The sequence below is a fragment of the Equus caballus genome, chromosome 7, assembly GCF_041296265.1.
Source record: "Equus caballus isolate H_3958 breed thoroughbred chromosome 7, TB-T2T, whole genome shotgun sequence".
Lineage (NCBI taxonomy): Eukaryota > Metazoa > Chordata > Mammalia > Perissodactyla > Equidae > Equus > Equus caballus.
In genome coordinates this window covers 69,301,442-69,327,347 of record NC_091690.1, presented here as the reverse complement: position 1 = coordinate 69,327,347, position 25,906 = coordinate 69,301,442, and the positions used below count along the sequence as shown (strand labels likewise).

Genomic DNA, 25,906 nt, shown 5'->3' with positions numbered 1-25,906 from the left:
AGCTATTGAGGCAGAGAACAGACTCTGAATATTAAAGTACACACTAAGCAGGAACTGGCAAAAGGAAGAATAAGAGAGGTTTTCCTTTTGGACCTAACAAAGCATAACCACCAAACCCCACTCACTCACCTGCCATAAAAGCTCTGTACCAAACAGTACCTTTTCAAGGAGTTTTTCTAAATCCCTTTTATTATTATTCACTTCTTCCTATCCCTGTGCATTTATATAGGTATATTCTATGTACCAGACTCTGAGCTAGGCATCATACATATAATGAATAAAGCACAATCCTCAACCTTGGGGAACTAAGTCTAATGAGGGGAGCAAGTACATACAGAGGGATTCTTGCTATCTGCGGGTAAGTAATATCTAAAAATATCATTTAAGTTAATTGATGAGGGACCAAAATTTCCTAGTAAATTCAAAAAAGAAGTTGATTGGGCCTTCAATTTATCAAAATAAATATTTTAAAAAATTTGTAATTCTTAACAAAATTTAAGTTATAATTGCCACTAAGGTAATTCTTAAATCAAAGAACATCTATCACTTCACATTTGGCTTTCAAAACACATTAACAGGATCAATTTTGTAAAAATATTCAAGAGACTCACCAATTTTTCCCAAAGGTCTCTCTTAATCCTTTGTTACTCAAATCATTGTCCTGTGAATCTCCTATTATGTCATTACTCACGTTAATTTCCCCTTCAATTTTAAACTGGTCTAATTTTACTTAATCCTCACTTGTCAATGATTTTTTTTGTGTGTAGTTCAAGTCATTCTCCAATATCACTTTAATTCAAATTCACAAAATTCTTCATGTTTTGCAGAAATTTTGGTTTTCATTTTAGAATCAATTTGCATTGCACTGTTAGATGTTAATTATCCCACCATTAGGAAGGCACTTCCTGACAAAGGGAGAGCCCAATGGTAAGCAGGGAGGGATATCTGAGCGGGGACTAATTTTAAAGGTGATCAGTTTCTAGGTAAAACAAATGAACTTCTATATATCTAGTTATAGTGCAAACAATGGGGAGAGTGCTATGGAAACTCTAAAAAGCTTGATAAATATTTGCTTAGTAAGTGGATAAGTAAATTATTTTATTCAATCATTCAACAAGTATTTATTGAAAGCCTTCTACATGCCAGACACTGTTCAAGATGCTGAGTATATAGCAAGGAATGAAACAAAGTACCACCCTGTCTTAGTCCATTCAGGCTGCTGAAACAGAATACCATAGACTGGGTGGGTTACCACCAACAGAAATTTATTTCTCACAGTTCTGGAGACCGGGAAGTTTACGACCAAAGCGCCAGAAGATTCAGTGTCTGGTGAGGACCTTCTTCCTGTTCATAGATGGCCTTCTTCTGGCTGCATCCTCACATGGCAGAAAGGGAGTGGGACTTCTCTGGGGTCTCTTTTATAAGGACACTAATCCCATTCATCAGAGTTCTACCCTCATGAAATAATCACCCCCCAAAGGCCCCAACTCCAAATATCATCACATTGAGCATTAGGATTCAACGTATGAATTTGGGAGAGATACATTCAGTCTATAGCATACCCTCAAGGAATTTATAACCTTGAACGGGCGGATGAGGACTGGAAGCCTACATGGAAGAACCAGCATCCAAGCTGGATCCTGAAGAATGAAGAGTCTTAATAGCATGGAGGATAAAGGAATTCCAGGCTGAGGGAACAGACTGATATGACGTGAAAGCGAATGAAACCAAAACAGTCCTTTTAGAGAGACAGAGTAGGGTCAGGAGAGATGAGGCTCAAGAGGTAGGTGGGGACAGATTGTAAAGTCCCCTGAATAACAAATTAATTTATATTTTATCCTAGAAGCAATGGGGACACACTGACGGCTTTTGGGCAAAACAGTGAGAAGATTAGAAACATTACTTCATACAGAATAATGGATGAATAAGCGGACAGAAAGACTGGTGACTAGAACACTAGTTAAGAGGTAACTAAAAACCTAGAGAAAGTATTATTATAGTCTAAACCAGAGCAGAGAGGATAGAAAAATAAAAATAAATTTGAGAAAAACTTCAGAGATTAAAACTGACAAGGCTGATAATCCACTGGATTGACAGCATGAGGTCATTCCTTCAGCAAACATTTACAACACTCACTGTTCTAGGGACTGTACTAGGCGATGGGGTACAATGGTGAACAAGAGAGACATGATCTTTGACTCTGTGGAGCTAAAAGTCTAGACATATAACAAACAGTCAAATAAGTATAGCATTATAGATTACAAATGTCATTACAGAAAATAACAAAGCACTGTAGGGATAATATTGGGGATCTTCTTCAGATTAGAGAGGTCCTGGCTCATAGCAGATACTCAATATTTCATTACTAAAAGAGGAAGGGAGAGAGAAGGCAGACTTGTGAAGAAGCCAGAATCAGAGAAGAGCATACCAGGGGAGAAGAACAAGTGTAAAGGCCCTGAGGCAAGAAAGACTTTCTCAAATTTTGTACAACAAGAAAAAAAATGCCCTTACTCTGAAGCATAGCCATTGATATAGAAAGTGGCACAAGATGAAGTTGGAGAAACAAAACCAAGGGTCAGGTCACTCAGAACCTTATAAATCATGTTTAAGATTTTATATTTTCTCCTAAATAAAACAAAAAGCCTTTACAGGTTTTAAGCAAAGAGCTCAGTTAAAAGATTACTGCAGTAGTCCAAGGTAGAGATGGTGGTAGCTCAGATCAGAGAGGTGACAACAGAGATGGAGAAAGTAGATGGATTCAAGAAATACACAGGAAGTAAAATTGACAAGATTGGAGGTGGAGCACAAAGGGAGTATAAGAGAGAAGGAGGCATAAGGGATGAATCTTAAATTTCTGATTCAAGCAACCAGGGAAATGAAGACGCCATACTAAGATAAGGATAACCAGGGGAGAAGTAGGTTTGTGGGAGAAGATCAAGAATGCGGTTTTAGAGGAAATTAAGGAGACAGTGTAAGACCTCAACATGGAAATATCAAGTGGGCAATTAGATAGATGGCTGTAGAGTTAAGGAGAGAGGTTTAGGCTAGAGATATCTGGGAAAATACAGGAGTTGTCAGCATATATATAGCATATAGATATCCAAAAGTAGGACAATGAATGAGATCAAGGAGGAAGAGAGTATAGTGTAAGAGGAGAAGGGGAACTCTCCCTTGGGAAATTCCAACATTAAAATCAGGTAGAAAAAGGCAACAAAAGAAACTGAGGAATGGTCAGAGGTAGGAGGGAAACAATGAAAGTGCTATCACACAAGGCAAAGGAAGAATATTTTAAAGAGGGAGTAATCAAGAAGGGCAAATACACTGAAAGGTCCAGTAAGATGAGAATGAAAAGGAAATTCCACGGCTGCTAACATCACCAAGAGGGACATCTGGCATGGTGAGCCTCCTGATGAAAGCACACCCCAATACCTATGAAGTGGTCATGGAAAAAAAACAAAATAAAAAACCTGAATCTGATCAAGCCTCTAGGTACTAACTTACAAGTAATATATAGGACCAAGGAACTTGTTAAACTGTAATAGGAAGACGCAAAATCCAGACAAGGGGAAACCTTATAGGACAAACAACATGGTTTCTTCAACAAACAAACTGAATGAGGAAAAAAAGAGATTGAGATGGAAGTCAGAGATTAAAAGACATAAAAGACATATCAATCAATCTCTCTGTGTAGTCCTTATCCGGATTCTGTTGCAAACTGTCAAAGAAAAAGAAAAAGCGGGGCCGGCCCCGTGGCCGAGTGGTTAAGTTCGCGCGCTCCACTCCGGCAGCCCAGGGTTTCACCGTCTGGATCCTGGGTGCGGACACAGCACCGCTCATCAAGCCATGCTGAGGCGGCATCCCACATGCCACAACTAAAATACACAACTATGTACTGGGGGGCTTTGTAGAGAAAAAGGAAAAATAAAATCTTTAAAAAAAAAAAGTATGATATTTGAATCACAAATGAATATTTTGATGATATTAAGGGCTGGGGGGGGGTAGCTACAGCTTTTGCTTGCTTGCTTTTTTTTCTTTTCAATAGATTTGGCACCATGGGGGTCATTATGGGCCTTAGCAAGAGCAGTTGTGATGAGGTGGTGGGGGTAGAAATAGAGTGAAGTAGGCTGCCAAGTAAATAGGAGGTAAGGAACTGGAAGCAGAAGTTGTAAATAGCTATTTAAAGAAGCCTGGCTTTGAAGGAGAGAAAAGATAGGGTTTAACTAGAGGCTGACATGAGATCTCAGGAGCGCTTTTATTTGGTGGGGAAGGGGAAAACTGTTTCCTTTAAACAGAACATTTGAATGCTGCTTATGATAACTCAGTAGAAAGTAAAATGTAACGATGCAACGAAGTGGGGCCGGCCTGGTGGCGTAGTGGTTAATTTCATACTTTCCACTTTGGTGGCCCAGGGTTCTGTGGACATGGTACCGCTTGGCAAGCCATGCTGTGGCAGGCGTCCCACATATAAAGTAGAGGAAGATGGGTATGGATGTGAGCTCAGGGCCAGGCTTCCTCAGCAAAAGAAAAGAGGAGGACTGACTGCAGATGTTAGCTCAGGGCTAATCTTCCTCAAAAAAAAAAAAAAACAAATGCAGTGAAACAAGGTTTCTAAGATGGGACCATGGGAAGGAACCTAAAAGCACATGAAGGAGTAGGGCTTTACTTGAAAGAGAATCACTTCCTCCATTGTAAACGAAGGGGCAAAGGTAAAAACGGCTGCAAATCCAAGCAGATTCCTAGACTTAGCAGTAGGAATATGAAGCTTCAATTTTATCTGTGGAGACAAAGCCGGGGGCGGGCATGGTGAGGAGAAGGGCGGGGGAGAAAGTGACAGGTGGAGACTGAGGGGTACTTGAACACAACCCTGAAGAAAAGCAGCTATTTCCAGAGCTAGAAGACACAGGGAGAAGACCAGGTTTGTGGAAATGGAAAACAAGTCAGTTGAATAGCCCAACTCCTGAAGAAATCATTCAAAGAAAGGTGGCGGTGGTATTTTCAGTTGGCAAATATTAAATCCTGTCAAGAGCACATTAGGTCTTCATGTCCTTGACCCAGTATTGCCACTTATGGGAATTTATTCTGAAGAAACAATTTTTGAAAACAGAAAGCTATATGTAGTGTTATAGATAAAGTTACAGTGTAATTTATAATAGAAAATGAAAAACCTAAATATTATGACAGTTAAGTTTTGTGTGTCAACTAGGCTAGGCTATAGTACCCAGTTATTCAATTAAACACTAATCTAGGTGCTGCTGTGAAGGGATTTTGTAGATGTAGTGAACATCTACAACCAGTTGACTTTAAATAAAGGAAATGATGCTTCATAATCTGGGTAGGCTTCATGCAATCAGGTGAAAGTCCTCAAGAGCAAAACTGAGGTTTCCATGAGAAAGACGAGTTCTACTGGTTCTGTTTCTCTGGTAGAACACTGACTGATGCAATGGTTTTAGGCAAAAAGAAAGGAGCCTCTGGAAGGCAAATACGCCTACAAGGGCCTCAATCCAATGCTATTTTTCAGTAACATGTAATTCCTCAAGTCAAATGAAATGAAGAAAGACCTAGAATGGCAAAGTAGCTGGTGATGGGCTTAAGAATTTTCCACACACCCTTAGCTGAAGGGCGTGCCTTCAATTTTGACTCAGGTCAGAGATATTTGCACTGGACACCTGAATAGTTAGCACTGTGAGGTTTCCTGTCTCCTCCCCTCTCCTAACACCAGACACTGAAAGGATTCTCGTACGTTTGTTGAACCTGAGAAAATCAAAAAAATGTTCTTGATAAAGAACTCATATGCACCTCAGTTTGAATGCTGGCTCTACTTTGATTCAATCAATCAAAAAATAGTTATTGAGTGCCTACTATATGCTAGGAATTGTGAATATAACAATGAGCAAAAAAGATACTTCTATTTTGGGGCCGGCCCCGTGGCCGAGTGGTTAAGTTCACGTGCTCCACTTCGGTGGCCCAGGGTTTCACTGGTTCAGATCCTGGGCATGGACATGGCACCACTCATCAGGCCATGTTGAGGCGGCATCCCACATGCCACAACTAGAAGGACCCACAACTAAAAGTATACAACCATCTACTGGGGGGGATTTGGGGAGGAAAAAAAAAGAGATTGGCAAGTTGTTAGCTCAGGTGCCAATCTTCAAAAAAAAAAAGATACTTTTATTTTAAGGAAAAGGAAAATGTTAAAGCTCATTCTCTTCAGAGCACCATGCCTTAAGGAGAAATAATTCTCAGGAGCTTCGGATCCAGTAGGGCAGATACACATTAACCAAATAACACCATAATGTAGAGGGTAAGAGTACGGTTCTATGTAAACAAATGAGATGAATTATAAAATGTTTAGGGGTGAAGTGTACTGATGTCTGCAACTTATTTTGAAATGCTTCAACATGAGATGGACTGATGAATAGATTAAGGGATGAAAAGATACGTAATAAAGCAAACACAGTAAACTATTATAGAATCTAAATAATGAGTATATGGGTGCTCAATGTACATACACCTTTCCCAATATTTTATTATAAAAAATTTTTAAACATACAAAAAAGTTGAAAGAAGTGTACTGTGAAACAGTTTCAAGAGGAGTCAGCCTACAAGAAGGACTTTTTTTCTTTAAGGAAAAGTTCAATCCTTGACCAAGAGTTCCACTTAGATATTATAGATACCCAGAGGCAATCTCAAAACCACTTTAAAACTTGGATTAATCAATTTGTTCATCAATATTTATCTGCTTGTTTCAGCTGACAATGATAGAGAACATTTTACACTCAAGACACTGTGCTAAAAGTGCTGGTTCATCTCCTCATTCTGGCAATATGGGGGTCGGGGAGGCTCGGGCAGTCCCTAATTGTCTCTGTCTATAAAATCAGATTTAATTATCCCTTCTCAGTCTCTCAGGATTAACTGGAATATTGCACAGGGAAGCATTTTGAAAGGTCTCTTCGTGCCCCTCCAACTTCATCTCATACCATTCACTCTTACTCCCTATGCACCAGCCATAATGGCCTTTTTTCAGTTCCTCTCCGTCGAGCTAAATCAGCACTATCCAATAGAAATATAATGCAAGCCACTAACATGAGCCACATATGTGATCTTAAATTTTCTAGTAGCTATATTTTTTAAGTTAAAAAAAGCAGGTAGAATTAATTTGAAAATATATTTTAACCCAATTTATCCAAAATAGTAACATTTCAATATATAATCAATATAAAAAGTTAATGAGTTATTTTAAATTCTTTTTTCAGAACTAAGTCTTCAAAATCTGGTATGTAGTTTACACTTTAACATCAGTATCTGAACCAGCCACGTTTCAAGTGCTCAACAGTCCCACTGGTCAGCAGCTACCATAGTGAGGAGCATAGCTCTAAACTTTTACCTACTTTCAGGGCCTTTGTGCATTTAAAATGCTCCCTTGCCTGACATGCTCTGCACCCCATTCCCTGCATTACTAATATCTACTTATCTTGCATATCTTAGTTTAAAATCATCATCTCCTCAATGAGGCCTTCCCCTTATCACTCCAAAATTCTCTACGTTATTCCTTCGTTTATTTCTTTTATTTGTACATGTTCTACTTATTTGTACATTTCATGCTTTTCTTTGTATTCCCCTCTGGAATAAAAGCTTTATAAAAGAAAGGACATAATAAACTCTTTCATAATAATGAAATAATAACAAAAACTTTCATAATAAAAGAAACATACAGGTATTTTAAAAAACAAACAAGGAGGTTTGAGTAAAGACACTCAAATTGGAAGAGTGACGATCTGACAACATTTTAGCTTGCTGGACCCTGGTTACCAAATCCTGAAAAAAAAAATCTATTTGAAAAATTAAGGAAAATCCTAGGAAATGCCCTCAGAATCTTAGAGTTGAAAGCACTTTTATAGGTCACTTAGTCCAAACTCCCAACTAATAGCCAACATCAGTCAAGCACTTTACAGCTTACAAATTGCTGTGCATTTATCTGTGGAGCTCACCTGATCCTCACACCACCATAAAGGTGTGAGACAGTTGTGGTGTAATGGAGCAGCATGAGCTCAAGAGTCAGAAGGACCTGGCTTCAAACCACAGCTGTGCTGTACAGCCGCAGGCACTTCAATTAACCTCTGTTTCTCTTCTACAAAATGGAGATAAGATAATACCTGTCCTAGCTAACCCAGGGAGTTGTTGAGGGAATAAAGTGAGATAATATTAGAGAAAGTACTTCGTACACTATACAAAAGGCCCTTCATCACCTGGGCCCTGCCTTCTCTGTTCTTACCACTCCCCACTTTGCGCTCTGTCCGTGAAGTGTAGCAAGCTATTCAGGGTTCCCCAAGCTTGCTCTCATGCCTTCTAGCCCTCGCACTGCTCTCTCTCTTCCAAGAAGCTCCTTCCTCTCCCCTCTCTTCCTACCCCTCCCTCACTGTGCTTCATTAACCTCTGCTCATCTCTCAGAACCCAACTTAGATCTCACTTCCATTAAGGCAGCTTGCCAGGCCACCCCCATTTCAAGTGGAGCAGATGCCTTTTCTCTGTCTTCACACAGCATCAGCGTCTATCTCCACATGTCACTTTTGTCTCAATATAGTATAACTGTCCAAGGACATATCTGTTTCATAAACTTAAGGGTAGGAACCAGATATGATTCATCTGTTTCTTCAAAGCCCATGACGAGGCCTGATGTTTAACATGTGTTTAGCAATAAATGAACCTGGACAATTAAAACATTAGTTTTCATATAATAGGTACATAAGATGTTTATGCAAACTATTATAAGGCATTACTTCTCAACCTCGGCGGCGTATCAGAATCACCTATAAACCTTCAAAAATAGAGATTCCAAGAGATTTTGATTAAGCAGACTTGAGACAGAGACAAGGTAACTGTATTGTTTTTTCACATCTTCACAAGTAGTTTAAATGCATAGCCAAAATTAAAAACCACTGCTATACATAATTACAGTCATAAAATTACAACAATTATAGTCATAAAATTACTCTAAGGTGTAAGCTTAACATCTACAAATGATTTTCAAGTATATTATTAATCTTCACAACAACGCTGTTGAGTTAGGTATTTCTAATTTCCAAACAAAGAAATTGAGATTTAAGAAAGTGTTCAAGCAGGCCTTTGCCTAACTTTAAATTTAGTGCTCTTCCTTCTATCTCTATCTTCTCCCCTAGAAAGTGATAAATAATATTGCAGCAATACACAAAGTACTATGGGGACAAGGGTTCAAATGAGGAAGACATCAATCCCGGCTTTGTAGGAACCAGGGAGAGAATAAGGAAAACTGGGTCTTGAAGATACAGAAGGCAGGTGAGGGTGGAAGCCACACATACAGTACTGTCACTGTCATTTATCATCCCAAAAGATTCAAAAAGTAAATTCCATAAAGGAGAAAAGTGTTCTTGCCAGCGTCAGTTAGTACTTACACAGTCTGAAAGGGAAAGGGACATTGAGGAAGGCTAGAAGTGGAAAAGTGGAAGAAGAAAGCCCCATAAACAAGAAGGAATTTCCCAATGCTGCATGCAAATTACTTCACCCTGACTCCATGAATAAGAGTCAAGACATAATGGATGTTTTATAACTAAGACTTAGACCAATTTTAGAGAATTAATCAGTACAAAACAAAATCATATTATTGAGGGATCAATGAACCTCTGGTTCTTTCTAGACTTATTACTACACTATTCCTAGAGAGGAGCACCCTGGAGGATCCTAGCAACATAGAGGATTTTTCCATCTCAAAGACTAGCAGGACGGGAAAGCGGAGGAAGTTATTCATGACAGATAAAGCCTAACAAACAAGAGCAGAAAAGCGTTATTACATTATGCAATAAATTTATGATGGCAAGAGAAATGAATATTCAGGTATCTCAGAATACTGGATAAAGTCTGATCTCTCAGCTTCAGTAGAGAAATATTATCTTCTAAGTCTGCAATCTTACGACCATCTGACATAGAGTTTTATCAACAATTATTTTTTTCTCGTTCAAACCGTGGACTTCAATCAGGATTTTCTTAGGGGGAAGAGGCTAAAGAGGTGAGGAAGCACTAAAAGGACATTTCTCAGTGCCAGGAGGTTTAGTTTGACAGACTTTAAAAGGTCATATGATATAGTGGCAAAAGTAAAGTACTACATTTAGATTCAAAAAATGTCATTTTAAACCAATATCTTCATCTGCTAATGATGTGCCTTTGAGCAAACCAAGACTTCTATGATCCTCTGTCTCCTAACTCATAAAATGGAAATATCTATCTCAGAGGGCAGTTGTGAATACTGAACAAAAAACACCAGGGGAAGATGTTATTCTTCTTCCTGAATGAATGATAAATGTAAACGCATGTAAATCTGTCTTCACCAATCTTTCTATGCACAAAAAAGAGAACAGGCTAAATGAAGAAAATTTTTAACTCTCACAGCAATATACTTGCAAAATATTCCTATATGCTCTATACAAAAAAATTAAAGCAGCCTGGGCAAGAAAATAACACTGCTGGTATCAGGTGGTTATGAACTGGAATTAAGATCTGCCACCTACTTTCAGCAAAACCTTGAACAAGCTCCCTTCGTCGGTCTGAGCCTCAACCTTCTTATCCATGAAAGAGATACTAGCAATCACTTTACATGCTTATTCTGAAAACTGGAGAAAACATTTCCATAGTGTCTGGTACATAACAGGTGTTCAATAATGTAACCTACTGTTCATAAGTTTACCACTACCTAACAACTAGCTAATAAATCATATTTTTCAAAGGTTTCTTTATATTCAATATTTTATTTAGTTGCTTCATAACCCTGTAAGCTAGTCACAGCAACTGTTATTATGTCCATTTTACAACAGTTGGGACAAATAGTACAGAGAGAAAATTACTTCCATAAAATCATACAGTAATACAGAGACTAAATTAAGGTCTTGACTTTTTCAAGGTTTCATTATTCCCCCCACCCTAAATTATAATTTAGTCCTTAAGAATTAAAATGACATCTATGAAACAGTATATTCTTTTGATAACCTTAAACTTCTCCCTTTACTATAAAGAAAAAGTCTTTTTCCTACTTTCTGGTTATGAGTTAGAAAGATACAAAAGGGGGAAAGCAAAATTCATTAAAACCAGCAGCAAAAGAATTGAGAACTGTCTCAAATTAGCAACTCCCAATCCTTGATTTTTGTTTTAGTTTTCCCCAACAATGCCACAGATCTCTTAACCAAAAAAAAAAATTTCTTTTGGAGAAAGACTAGCCCTGAGCTAATATCCACTGCCAATCCTCCTCTTTTTATTGAGGAAGACTGGTCCTGAGCTAACATTCATGCCCATCTTCCTCTACTTTACATGTGGGATGCCTGCCACAGCATGGCTTGATGAGCAGTGCATAGGTCCGCGCCAGGGATCCGAACCGGTAAAACCCAGGCTGCGAAAGCAGAGCAACAGGAACTTAACCGCTATGCCACTGAGCGGGCCCCTTACTCAAAATTTTTTAAAAATCTTCTTATCAAAATGATGCTTGTTTGATAAACTATTCCTAAATTGAGGGGAAAAAAATTAGGAAAGCTTTCTCCTATCTTTGTCACTTTTTTTTTAATCCCTCTATTTTATCCCTTCATTTCAGCACTTTTTACACCATACTGCAATATCTTTAACTCCTTACGGATTTCAACCACATCCTCTGTATACTGGAGCATCCTGTCTCAGATGGGGCCTGGCACATGGTAAAGAAGGACTGAATAAGTAGAAATAAACGGATGAACAAACGAAGCCAATCTCCCAAAGGGAAGTTAAGAAAGGAAAAAAACTGGATGTGGTATCTTAGGTTGATAAGAAAGTGGAAGAAATGAAATATTTCAAGAGCTCTACAAGGAAGAGAAACCCTTGCGTGGAGTCCAACAGGTACTTGTATGGCTTCAAGTATCACTAGAGAAAGAAAAAAAACCATAGGAGATCCAGAAGAGAGACTTTCAAGTTAAAAGCCTCAAAAGTTAGGGTGCTTATTAGACTTGCAAAACCAAGTTGCAAATTCCCAAGAAACAATCTTGGCCTAGAATATTTCAACAGTAGTTTTCAGGTCTTGGCTAGAAGAGCAAAAAACAACTTTGGTGGAGAAAGACAGACATAAAAGGGAAGAAGACCTCAGTCTAAAATAAATCCCCAAAAATGTTAGAATCCACTGGGATTTGCATATTGAAGTGTGGTTCCTCTTCGTTCTGAAAACTATTCTTAAATAAAACCCCAATGTAGCAGCTAGCAGCAAATGAGACAAGAACATGTTATTCATTCAACAAATATCAGAGTGCTTGCTATATGCAGCCACTATTCTAGGCACTGAAATTAAAGTTGTGAACAAATCAGACAAAATTCTCTGCTCTGAGGAAGCTTTCATTCTAGTGGCAAAAGACGGATGGGTGGGGTAGGGTGGGGTGGAGTGGGATGGGATGGGATGGAATGTCAAGCAGTAAGTGCAATGAGAAGAAAAGGAGGGAGGGAGCTGGCAAGAAGGTGTTCATATCAAAAGTAGATCTTTTAACACAGTGGTTCTCAAACTTTAGCAAGTATCAGAATCACCTGGAGCGCCTGTTAAAGCAGAGGGTTTGGGGCACCAACCCCAGAGTTTTTCATTTGTAGGTCTGGGATGGGACAAATAATTTGCAATTCTAACAAATTCCCAGATTATGTTGATACTGCTGGTACAGGCACAACACTTGGAACTACTGTTCTAAACCAAAGGATTAGGTAACTTCTATCTCGTCTTGACTTGCTTCTTCAATCACACATTCATGCATTTCAAACATTTATTCAGTGCCAGGAACTTTGCTAGGCACTAAAACTTCACAGATCCTGCCCTCAAGAAATTCACAGGTTAATGAAAAGACAGGCACAAACTCAAATAATTGCAATAGAGGACCACAGAGAGCTTTGAGAGTGGTATGTACATGAACTACAGGACGGAAGAGCACCTCATTCTATGGAGGTAATCGGGGAACAGACTACAGGACTGCTTCCCAGAGGTCCAACAAGCACTTATCCACAGGCAGGTAGCAGGCGGGAGGCCGGCATTCCGAGCAGAAAGGACAGCAGTGCAAAGGCAGAGATGAGAAAGAGGAGGGCAGGGGAGTTACAGAAAGTGAAGATGCAAAGGGAAGCAGTAGTCTAATCTCTAAAGAGCTTCTTATTCAGGCTAGAGAGTTTGAAAACTTATCTTTAGGCAACATCAGGGGTGGGAAGAAAAAGTCTGATCGGGTTTTGGATGCCAGTCTCTCTGGATCTTACAAAGATCTCTCCAGATATATAGTGGCCTCCTTTCAGAAAGCACTGCTTCCTCCAAGCCTAGCACAGGGCTTCCTAACATGTGCTTAGTAAATGTTATCGAATTGAACTGAACAAGCTTTTTGTCCTATAAATGAGAGGCAGGTCACCACCTTCCCTGCAGGACTCACTTTGGCCAGGACAAGACTTGTAAAGCAGGTCCAGCAGCCTCAATTATTGCATCCTACTCCCTGTACAACTGGAGGCCCCCAGAGATTAGGGCAGGCCTTCACTGTTTACCTGTCTACCTCACCCACTAGACTTTGAGCCCTTTGAAGACAGGGAATGTCTTAATAGCCCCCACAGTCCTAGCAGGAGACCTGCAACACACTAGCTCTGCAAACTCCAGTAATGCTGGGTCAATGAACTACCGAATAAGCAAATTAACCAGACAGACCCACCAGCCCCTATAGGTAAGGTTACAGATAAGCTTCAGGGAATGGTTCAGGGTTTACGTTCCCAAAGCCCTTTTGGAGAAGTAGAGTTTCTAGTTGAGGTGAAGTGGATTTCACGTGCACCTGGTTTAGGATTTCCCAAATAGGAACAAATAAACATTGTAAGTGCTGTAGTAGAAACCGTCCCAGGCCTCTGAGGGCCCCAATAAGAAGTCAGTTTTGCCGGAGAGGAGTTTGGCGGCTGCCAGCAAAGAGTTCACGGTGGGGAGGGGGGGCGGGGCGTTCTTCAGTGGAGCCTGGAAAGCTGAGTAGCTGCTTGATACCTGTTTCTAGGGCATAAATGCAAACTCCTGGAACTTTAAGGCTGGAAGTGACCTGCTCAAGGTCATACAGGAAGTAGATGAAGTGACCAGGTAGGAGCAACGAGGCGTCTGTGCACTGTGTACTGTTCGCTGTTTGCTCCCGACAAAGTTGTAAGAGAGCCCAAAGACACAGTAGGAAAAATCAAAGACTTTTCAGGAACAATTCTTAAAGGCTAGACTAATGAAATAGAATTTTTATTGGTAACCATAGCACTAACCCCACTTCCCTTCACCTTTCACAGTCCTGGGGAGGAAAACAAGACAGTTATCCAAGGGGTGTAACATCAACAAGCACTTTGCTCCCAGCACCCACAAACACCCAGAACTTCTCAAGTATTCTTCCAAAACACTCCCAGCATTTTTTTTGCTGTTAAAACACTGAAGACAGTAAAGGCTATAACAATGCCTTCTGAAATGGAATAATGAACATCAAACAGCCTAATTCTCCTTCCCCTGCTTAACGCCACGACTCGCGGAGCTGCCCGGGGATGGGGGAGGGCTGCAGAACTCAAGCACTCTCGAGGCGCGACTTCCCAGGAGTGGATTCCCGGGGAGCCCCGGCCCGCCCCGGGGGGCGTTCCACGCGCACGCACTCGGACGCCGCGGCCAGGGGCGAGCGCCTGGGGGCCGCCAAGTCCGGGAGGGCGTCGCTCCCCGCCCCTCCCCCGCCCGCGCAGGGTGCCCGCGGTCCCCAGCGTCGGAGCCGGGCGGCCGCGCCGGGGGTGCACTGGGGGCCTTTGTCGGTCGGACAGAGCGGCCAGCCCCCGGCCCCTCACCCCGCGCTCGCGCCGCTGGGAGTCCCGGGCGGGAGGCCGGCTCTCACCTTCCGCGCTCGCTGGGCTCTCCTCTCCTCGGCTCCTCCTCCTCCTCCTCCACCCGGTGGCGGCGGCCGAGCCGGGGAGGGAGCGCGCGAGGGGCCGCTTCACGTTCTCCCTCCCGCCGCCGCCGCCGCCTCCCCCACCCCGCTCGAGCCGGGGCGTCCCCTCAGGACACGGGGATCGGCGACCGAGAGAGGGGCCGGGGGAGCTGGCGACGCGGCCGAGGGGGTGCCGCGGGGGCGGGGACGCGAGGGGGCTCGGGCGGCCTCTAGGGGAGGCGGTGGGGAGACAGAGAGTTCTTTGAGGGGCTTTGAGCGCGCGGGGCTCCGTGACGAGGGAACAAGAGTCCGACGGGAAGCGTCTGTGGAGCAAGACAGGGAGGGGGCGTGCGGGGGCAGCCGTGCGGGGCGTCTGCTGCGCCGCCAGCACCTCGGGCTCCAGCTGCAGCCGAGCTATTGTACGCGCGGGCCCGACCCGACCTCCTCCTCGGGCCCCCGCCCCTCCCCCGCGAGGCCACGGCGCCCGCCGAGCCCGGCCCGCCTCCCGCAGGTGGGAGGGGGCGGGGAGGGCCGGGCAGACCCACGTGAGCGGGGCCAACCCCGGCTAGGGGGAGGGGAGCGCCCTGAATGACGTCATCGGCGCGTGACGCCAGAGGCTGGGGGATCACCCGGCTACCGCGTGACGTCATGGCTACCGCGTCTCTCCCCTCACCCCGCGCTCCCTACCGCTCTAGGCCTGTTTGACACGGTCTGTCTCCGGGAGGGTTCGGGGGCGACATCTGGGGGCATTAGTGGTCGAGGAGGACGGCTAACCCCCTGGTCTTGTGGTCCTCTTCACGTTACAGAGCACTGCGAATCCGCTAGCTCTTTGCCAAGAGCTGAATTTGAAGACTGCCTCATCTGCTATGACCTCAGAGCCACACATTTATTACACTATTTGTTTTCTTTGTGGGGCGAGGGGCGGGGAGACAAAGAAATGATAATGGAGGTTTGAACTGTCTTGAACGGAAATAGATGGGCTCCCTTCCCTGTTTTTCTCCTACCACTGAGGGTACGTTCAACCCAAACCTTTCCCCTGAGCCCAGATTCTGTATTTCCCAATGCCACCTGGACAGCATCGCTTGCATACTCTGCGGTACTTCAGATTCCACAAGTCCAGAACAGACGCCGTTAGTGGCTGAGGGAATCAGATAGGCTTGCTTCAGGTCCCAGCATGGAAACGTTAGTAATAGGATCTTAACATTCCAAGCCACAATTTCTCCATAATAAGTAGTACCCGGGTATCCTTAATTTGATCTTTCCAAGCCTCAGTTTTTCCAAGATAATAGTAACTACAATTTAGTTATTAAGCCCTTTGGAGTGTTGGCTTATTCCTATCACCATTTTCCCCCATACTTGCGAGTCGTGTTACTTCCTGGCCTCAGTGAATGGACCACTATCCAGGAGTCCCCTCAGCCAGAAATCTGGACGTAGCCCCATTCTTTCTCTCTCAATGCTCTTATCAAATTGGTCAGCAAGTCCTGTAGAGCCTCCTAAATATTTCTCAAGTCTTTGCCCTTCAGTTCCCTCAAGACCACCTGGACAACTGGGGCAGCTTTCAGTGGCCAAATTCAATCCATTCTTACTAGTGACCTGAGTAGCCTTTTAAAACCACAAATCTGATGATCAGATTTAAATACTGTTTAAACACTCTGAAAGGCTTTTGTTGCTTTTAGGATAAAGTCCAAACTCCTTAACTTGGCACTGTGCCGCCTCAGTGCTTACAGCAGCCTTTCTAGCTTGGTCTCACCCTGTGTGCCTTTTGCTCCAGCCACACTGAAATGCTACTTAATGTTCTTTGAACACACGTTTCTCCATGTCTCTGAGCTCTCCTCTGTTTATCTCACTGGTCAACACCTATTTATTCTACAAAGTCCAGCTCTAACGTCATGTTCATTAATTTATTTGACTAATATTTCTTAAATTTCTCTAAGCCTCGCCCTGCTGTAATCCTGTAGTACTTCCCTGCCTTTTATGGCACGTAACACACTGTGTAGTAACAGTATTTGGGTATTTGATTCCCTGAGCCCCTCGAGAGCAAACCATGTTCCTATCCATATCCCCAGTATCTACAACAGTGCCTGACACATAGTAAGAATCAAAATGTTATACAAATGTATTTAATTGATGCTCACATAGCACTTACTGTATGCCAGATACTGTTTAAAGCACTATCTCCTTTACACTTCTAACAACCCTTTGGGATAGACTACTGTTATCCCCCCCCATTTTATGGATGAGGAAATTGAGGCACAGAGGGTTAAATAACTTAACCCAAGATCGTAATCCAGCAAATTATTCTAAGCTGAACTGTTTTTACATGATCTCTGTGGTGGGCAGAGTAACGGCTCCCTAAAAATGTTCACATCCCAATCCCCAGAACCTGTGAATATGTCACCCTCCATGACAAAAGGGACTTCCGAGGCATAATTAAATTAAGGATCTAGAGATGAGGTGGTTATTCTGTATTATCTAGATGGATTCAGTGTAATCACAAGAATTCTTAAAAGTGGAAAAGGGAGGCAGAAGAGTGAAGAAGAGGTCAGTTAGGCTACAGAAAAGGTCAGATGTGAGATGTGATTCAATGTGAGAAGCTCTCCACTCCGCCTTTGAGGACAGAGGAAAAGAGCTACCAGCTAAGGAATGAAAACAACTCCAAAAGCTAGAAAAGGCAAGAAGACTGATCCTTCCTTGGAGCCTCCAGAATTCAACAGAGCCCCACTAACACCTTTTAACCCAGTGACACCCATCTCGGACGTCTGAACCCCAGAAGCGTAAAATAATGATGTGTGTTTTAAGGCACTACATTTGTGATAATTGGTTACAGCAGCAATCGGAAGCTAATACAGTCTCAGATCAAGAGCAACTGCTCTATGCTAACAAGTGGGAGAGGGCTACTTCCTAGAGGTACAAGCTGCTCAGTGGCATCCACGCACGCATCTCCATCCCAGGCCTCAGCGTCCAACTCCTTACCTATGAGAACCCTGACTTTAGCATGTGAGAACCGTCAAAGGATCTCTGCCACCCTGACTATTACATTCTGGGCCTGATTTTCCGCAGAGTCTGCTCTCCAGCTGCAGGAAAAGAGTTTTTAAATAATGCTCCATGGAGGTCTTCTGGATTTCATACCTGTTCCTGAATTGATAGGTGGATGAACTGAGCCTGAAATTCTGTTTCTTCAAGGCTTTTAAGATAGTTAACAAAATCAAGCCAATTCCACAAAATTATAATTAACATTGCCCCCATACCATTCAAGTGCTGGAGCATGCATTCTCAATGGGGGCAATATCTCCCCCAAGGAAGTGAAAACTTGTCCTTTGGTGGACAAAAAATATTAGATATTACAATGGAGCTTTGTAGCCTCCAAAGCTCAACTCTATTTGATTAAATCTTATTCCTTAGTATTTAATTTCTCTGGCCAAGGATGCTTTATTTTTTTTTATTGAGATATAATTTACATACAACATTGTATTAGTTTTAGGTGTACAACATAATGATTTGATACATGTATATACTGTGAAATAATTACCACCTTAAGTCTTCTTAATATCCATCACCACATATAGTTACAAATTTTTTTCTTATGATGAGAACTTTTAAGATCTACTCTCAGCAATTTTCAAATATACCAAATAATTTTGTTTACTGTAGTCACCATGCTGTACATTATATCCCCAGGATCTTATTTATCTTATAACTGGAAGTTCATACCTTTTGACCACCTTCACCTCTTTTGACCACCCCCCACCTGGGGCACTTTAAGTTTAATTTAATTTTTCTCCTTAGGAGGGCAGTCTTTAAAATTAAAAAAAGAAAAACAAGGTTGAGAATCCCTGTGCTAGAGCTGCTGCGTAATCTAATGTGTTCCTTCCCCTCGTGCTTCCAGTCTACCGCAGGTCAAGGGCTTGGTTCTTGTGACAGCACAGCATGTCAGGAGCTATCACCGCTCAACTTACTGCCAACAACAGAGTCCTTGTTGTCCTATGATGAGTGAATGATTCAGTCCAGAATCCCATCCTGAAGGTCTTTACTCTGGGATCACTCCTGGTACCAACTACCTAACTTTAGGTTTCCCGAAAATCAGAGCCTGAGATAAATACTTGGGCAGGTCGTTTATTTAGGAGTTGATCCTAAGAAACAGGAATGAGACAGGGGAAAGGGAAAGCCAGTGTAGCATGTGTTGTGGAGGGTCTCACTTCTGTCAGAACTTCGGAGAAGCATACAGAATGCCTCCCAGAATAGAGGACCTGAAAGATGAGAGCTTTTATCTACTGGCTTCCCTCTCTCATTGGGTGAGGGTTGTCCCCAGGGCTGTTGACTGCCCTGGACATTGTGGTTTTGCTTGCAAGTCTAATGAGTGACTACAGATGTCAGAGAAGTTCCTGAGGCAGAATAAGGAAAGATGTGAGGTGTACACTTGAGGCGACACTCTAGCAGTATGAGGGGAGTTGGAACTGTCCACCACAATTGCGGCTGAAATCACAGGTGGGCTAAGGGAATGTGACAGCAAGTACCAGAAATGTCTGCTACAGACTAAGCAGCTTTCATTCATAAGTCACATTATAAAGCCAACTTTAGTAGATAATGCCAAACCTGCTTTGCAAAATAATTAAACGAGTTTACACTCCAACCAGTTATTCCATATTCCCACCAATACTTGGTATTATCAATCTTCATTATTTTAATCATTCAGGTGGGTATGTAGTGATGTTGCATTATTATTTTAATTTGCAGTCCTTTGATTACTAATAAGGTTGAAAACCTGTTCAGAAGTTTGTTGGTCATTTGGATATCCTCTTTTATGAAGTATCTGTTCAGATCTTTTGTTCCAGTCTTTAAAATCAACTTTATTGAGATTTAATTTACAAGTAATAAAATACACCTTTTTCAAGTGTTTCAAGTGATGACTTATGACAAATGTGTACCCCTTGTACCCCTGCCCCATCCCTTCTGACCCAGGAGGTTCCCTTGTACCCTTTTGCAGTCAGTCCCCTACCTGCCTGGCAATCAATGATCTGCTTACTGTCACTATAAATTGATTCTGCCTATTCTAGAATTCGTATAATTGGAACCATACAGTAGGTACCTCTTTGTGTCTGATTTCTTTCATTCAGCATAATGTCTTTGAGATCATCCATGTTGTTTCGTGTGTCTGTCAGTACTTCCAGTTTATTTCTGAGTAGTATTCCATTGTTTAGATATACTACAATTTGTTTATCCATTCAACTGTTGATAGACATTTCAAGTTTGACGCTATTATGAATAAAGCTACTATGATTATTCACGTACAAGTCTTTGCATGGATATATGTTTTAATTTCTCTTGGGTATGAAATGGATGGGTTGTAAGGTAATTGTATATTTAACTTTATAAGAATTGCTAAACTGTTTTCCAAAATGTTTGTTATCATTTGGTGTTCTTCTGACATGTCCCCGTCATTCTTCAAGCACTTCCTTGCTTTTTGGCCCAAGATGTTCTAGTCTATTCTTGTATTTTCTTTGACCTAGTCCTCAAATCAGGAGCTCCAAAGAGTTCTGATTCCTTTCATTGAAGGATAGTATTTAAAAGCCGAAATCTAAGCACTAGGTGAGTTCATGACTATGGAGTGTTGCTGCTTCTGGGGGTTCTTGGTGTATGTAAGACTACAAGCAGACTCACTCTTGCTCTCCTTCTAGACTGTTAAAGCATTCCACCAGGAATTCTATTGCTGCAAGGAAATGAATTCTGCCAACAACTTGAGGGAGCTTGGAAGCCTCTGAAGATAATGCAGCCCACCAACACCATCACTGTAGCCTTGTGAGACCCCGAGCAAAGGACCTATCTAAGTCATACCCAGACTCCTGACCCAAAGAAACTGAGATAATATGTTTTTTTAAACCACTAAGTTTGTGGTAATTTGTTACCGAGCAAGAGAAAACTAATACAGGAGGGGACGGATAGAAGGCTCCACCAATTAGAGGTACTCATGAGAGTTTGGAAGGCAGGAGTGAGGCAGAGATCACCTTCCTGCTGCTTTGCCTGTTGCTGCTGAAGAACATTTATGGAGACTGGGTTCTTCTGCGACAGTATCTCTGTCTAGAGGTAGCAGCAGCAGCAGCAGCCTGATCGCCTGGTTGCAGCAGTAGTTAAGTATTCTGAACATCAGTAGTTCCGTTGGTGGGCTTCTGATACCCCATCTCCCTAATTGTGCTAGAGATGGCACCTTCACTGGCAGGTCAGTTTGGCAATGTTGTTCCAGGAGTTATTCCAGGAGTCCATCCTATAGCTCACTCCTCCTAAATTTGCCACAACCTTCTAAGTCCCTTATTTCTCTTTAAATCTTTATCTCCTTACAATACCTAGAGTGATTTCTGTTTCCTGCACCTGAAGCTTAACTGATATACCCCCTTTTGCTTGAGCTAGTTTAAAAGGCTTCCTGTTCCTTGTGGCCAAGTGATCCCAGTCTAAGATGCCAATGCAGGCATTAAGAGTTAACTGTTGAGGGGCCAGCACCGTGGCATAGTGGTTAAATTTGGTATGCTCTGCTTCAGCGGCGTGGGTTCACAGGTTCACATCCCAGGCACAGACCTACACCACTTGTCAGCCATGCTGTGGTGGCAAGCCACATACCAAATAGAGGAAGATTGGCACAGATGTTAGCTCAGGGCTAATCTTCCTCAAGCAAAAAAAGACGGAGATTGGCAACAGATGTTAGCTCAGGGCAACTCTTCCTCAGGAAAAAAAAAAAAGAACTGTTGAGACAAGGGATAGGAACTGAAGAGTGCAGTGAGACTGGGCTAGGGCTAATTCCTTTGGCCAAGACGTTTCACTCATCCTCTGCTCTGTGTCAGGCTGGATTCTGGAAATACAGAGATGGATCATGAACACCCTGCCTACAGAGAGCTCAAAGCTAGTTGGAGAGATAAACGAATATATGAATAAGTCACAGTACAACATGTTATGACCTGTAAAAGGAATTAATTAAATGTAGTGGGAGCCCAGAAAAGACAGCAATAACTCTGCCTGCCCATGGGTATTAGGAGATGGCATTTGAGCTGGGTCTTATAGAAGGGGTGAGCCTAAAAAGAAGGAGGAGAGAAAGCACCCACCACTCATGAGCCTTGTTGAACCCAGAGTGAGTCAGTCACTTTGAAAGCATCATTCCTTTTAACCCTGAAAATATCCCCATAGATAGGTATTATTATTTCCTTTTTGCAGATAAGGAAGGCGGGCCTCAGAGAGGTTAATAATTTGACAGTGTCACACAATTGGAAATAAGACGAAAAAAGCTCATAGGATCCCTTCTAGATAGTGTAAACATGAAAATATTTATCCCAGGGTATGAAATCACTTGAGGAATCATTAGGAGTACTAAAGAAAAAGACTCCAGGCTGAGCTTTCAGGAGTGACTCCCAAGTCTTACTGGTGGGAACCACCGAGGGAGCTGTGGCCTTACCACAGTCGGGAAGTCTCTCTGAAGGAAGCTGGCTCCAGAACCCCGCCATCTGCACTGCACTCACACCAGCACAAATGGTTGCCGTGTGCCCCGCCCTCTCCCCACTTAAGTCAGTTCCGAACTCAAGTCCTGCAAGAGTGCATCTGATTTGTGGACCCTAGCTGGAAACAAGTCTGGGAAATGTGCTTTAGTTTTCCAGCCTCCAGTACAGGCCAGAAAGCAGTTGGACTGGGTGTTGAGTGACCCAGTCCATCTTTTCTGCCACATTCAGTTTGATGGGTTTAAGAATATTCATTCAAGAAACCCTAAAATGATTGATAATGCCAATCAAGTGTGGAAATGGACATTCTCATACACTATTGGTGGAAGTGTAAACTGAGGTAAACGTATTGGAAGGTACTTTGACAGCATCTACTAATATTAAAAGCAGCAATACCACTTTTAGGGGTCTATCACACCAAGAGAAAAATAGCCAAATACATGAAGTTCAAGAATGTTTATTGCAGCATTGTAGCTACATAAATCTGGAAACACTCTAAATATTCATCAGTAGGTGACTAATTAAATAAATCAATGATACATCCATACAACAGAATACTACGCAGGCATTAAAAGGAATTAAATGGACCTCTATGTACTCAGCTGAAAAGATGTCCTTGATATGTTGTTGAGTGCAAAAAAACACGCTGCAAATAGTCTGTGTGATGTGATCTCACTTTTTGTCTTTTAAAATGGATGTAAAAGATATGTCAGTATAAGTATAGGAAAAATTGCTGATTGTGCTTACCCTTAAAGATTGGAAAGGTGAAGGTGAGGGGACTTATATACACTTTATATAATTTTTTAAAGCCAGGAATTATAGGTAAGATTTGCTTTGTTGGTTGTGATTTTCAGTATTTTTCATATATGTGTTTGTGTGTTTTAAAAATGATAATCTAATATATTTTCTTAAACGAGACATGAAAATAAAAATGAAAATGAATGGTTTGACCCCAGAACCAGTCCCAGTGGCCACTGAGGAGGCCCTCCGGGTGGCAGGGTAGAAAGGTCCAGGCTTAGACCCAAGTCTGCAGGGTCGGTGGGAGCTGATCCAGCTTCATCAGCTGGCTGGGGGAACCGGGTGAACATCTGCAAGTCCAGCGGGGAGAAGGTGTTTCCGGGTCCTTATCTCTCCATAGAGATGAGTCTGCCATGATGGTCTGTTGTGGGCTGGGCATGGCGATAGGCACTAGTAGTATAATCCTTGTTCTCAGAATGTTTACTATCCAAAGAACAATAATACCAATGAAAAGTCATATCTGAAATCATAATTTTTACATAGCTCTGTACAGCCCTTAACAATTTATAAAGCACTTCTCTTCTCACTTGCTTCTCTCAACAGCCCTGTGAGGGAGCCAGGGCAAGAGTCATGTCCCATTTTACAGATGAGGAAAGTGAGGCTCCGAAAGCAACACACTCAAAGTGCATCTATCAACTGCATTTTACCAACTGCTTTCACAACCATCAATTCATTCTCTAAGGGCACAGCTGGGCCTGGGAGAGGACCTAGGGAGAGCAGTGCTGGGCTCAGGTCCTACGTGTGGTGCATTCTATCCTACAACGCATTCTGTTCAGCAGGTTGATCCAAGAATTCCAGCCACCTCAGCAGCATGTAAAGGGCCAGTTCTGTTCTTTTCCAAAGGGCGAGGCTGTTGAGCACATCAGGATAGCGAGAATGAAAGGATCTCTACCTTGTTCTATCCTCTGACTGTTAGTCCTTCTGCCTTATGTCATTTTGCATTTTCTGACTTTGCACTAGTGTTTACACTGTTATATACAAGTGTTTGGTTTGGTTTGGTTTTTCACTAGAATATCAATCTCCATAATGGCAAGAATGCTGAATTCTTAGCCGTCTTCTAAGACTGTGTCTCTCCCTTTCATTTTTTTTTTTAACTGCTACCTTCAGTAAGGAATACACCTTACGTATGTAATGGAAACAAGTTTCATACAATAATACTTATCCTTAGTCTGTGCAATGTACCCTGATATTTTCTATATAATTTGACTTTTTACTAGTCTCCTAAATGCAATGTAGTATCCTGGATTGGATCCTGGAACAGAAAAAGCACATTAGTGGAAAAACAAGTGAAATCCAAATAAAATCTATAGTTTAGTTATTAATATTATAACTAATTGATAAGATTGATAAGAGATTATTAATGTTAATCTGTTAGTTTTGACAAAGGTACCATGGTTATGTAAGATGATGATATTAGAGGAAGCTGGGTGAAGAATATGCAGGAACTTTCTGAAGTTTCCTTGCAACTTATCTGTAAATCTGAAATTATAAGAGAAAAACTTATTAAAAAAAACAAACTAAATGTGGGAGGTAGGGGGTGAGTGACATGGGTGAAAGGAGTCAAAGGTTACGAACTTCCAGTTATAAAGTAAATAACTCATGGGGACCTCATGTACAGCATGGTGACTATAGTTACTAATACTGTATTGCACATTTGAAAGTTGCTAAGAGAGTAAATCTTAAAAGTCCTTATCACAAGAAAAAAAACTCTTTGTGTTATATATGGGATGGTTGTTAACTAGATTTATTGTGCTGATCATTTCACAATATATACAAATATTGAATCATTATGTTGTGCATCTGAAACTAATTTAATGGTATATGTCAATTATACTCCAATAAAAATAAATAAATAAGTAGACCTCCATAAACACACACAAAAAACCCATTTTCTAGTCTTGGCTGTTTAAACTGATTTTATGACCCACTAATGTGTTGGGTTGCAATTCCCACTTTGTTGTAGGTGTTTGCTATCTTTTTGGGTAATGCTGATGGAAGAAGGTGTGGAGATCTATGAAAGCCCATTATCGCTCCTTCTCTGACTCCCACCATTCCCACAGCGCCACAGCTGACCTCTCTCCCAGCCCTTGGCCTTCTCTGCCTTGTCTTATGCTCATTTTTGTCTATACGGCCTGTTTTTGAAGGGATCTTCTTGCCTGAAGCATCTGTGGACCTTCAAAGGGATACATGACGCATTTTTATTAAATGAATGTCTGAATGAATAGCTGTGTTTCAACATCCTTGCTCATGAACTTTTCTGCTTCTTCAAATTGTAGGAGATTTTTGTTTATATATAGAAATCTAATATAAAGGCTTTTCTGAAAGCCTGTGTGAAATAAAATTTTCCAAACCTGGCAGAAAGTCTTCCTTGACAAAAGCCTTCATTACCATCTTTGAGACTTTCAATAACAAAAGAACAGCTCCTATGAAAAAGGTTTAGCTTTTTAAAAAACTTTTATTATTATTTTATTTCACGCAGGACATCCATTCACTACTGAAAAAAGAAAGATAAAAATGGAAGAAAATAAAAAATGAAATTCTGAAAGATCATCTATAATCCCACCATAAATAACTATAGTTAACATTTTAATGTGTAACCCCTTTCATGTGTATACACATGTAAATAAATATAAATATTTTTTAAATAAATGGTCATATTATCCATACAATTTCAGAGGTGTCTTTCCTTGGGCTATTCCTTCATCCTGGAATGCATTTCCT

General features: G+C 41.6%; 1 protein-coding gene across 6 annotated transcripts in view; it reads right to left on the bottom strand.

Moving 5' to 3' along the window:
- The window catches only part of PAK1 (p21 (RAC1) activated kinase 1), a 133,850-nt gene extending 118,045 nt beyond the window's left edge, over nucleotides 1–15,805 (bottom strand). The window contains exon 1 of one of the 6 annotated variants that reach the window (XM_070274350.1): nucleotides 15,600–15,805. The gene's annotated coding sequence lies outside the window, so the exon portion shown is untranslated. Of the gene's footprint in view, nucleotides 1–14,879; nucleotides 15,404–15,599 lie in introns of those variants that run through there. The other 5 variants (XM_023645654.2, XM_070274348.1, XM_070274342.1 and 2 more) reach the window with 5 other exon arrangements.
- Between the last annotated feature and the right edge of the window lie 10,101 nt (nucleotides 15,806–25,906).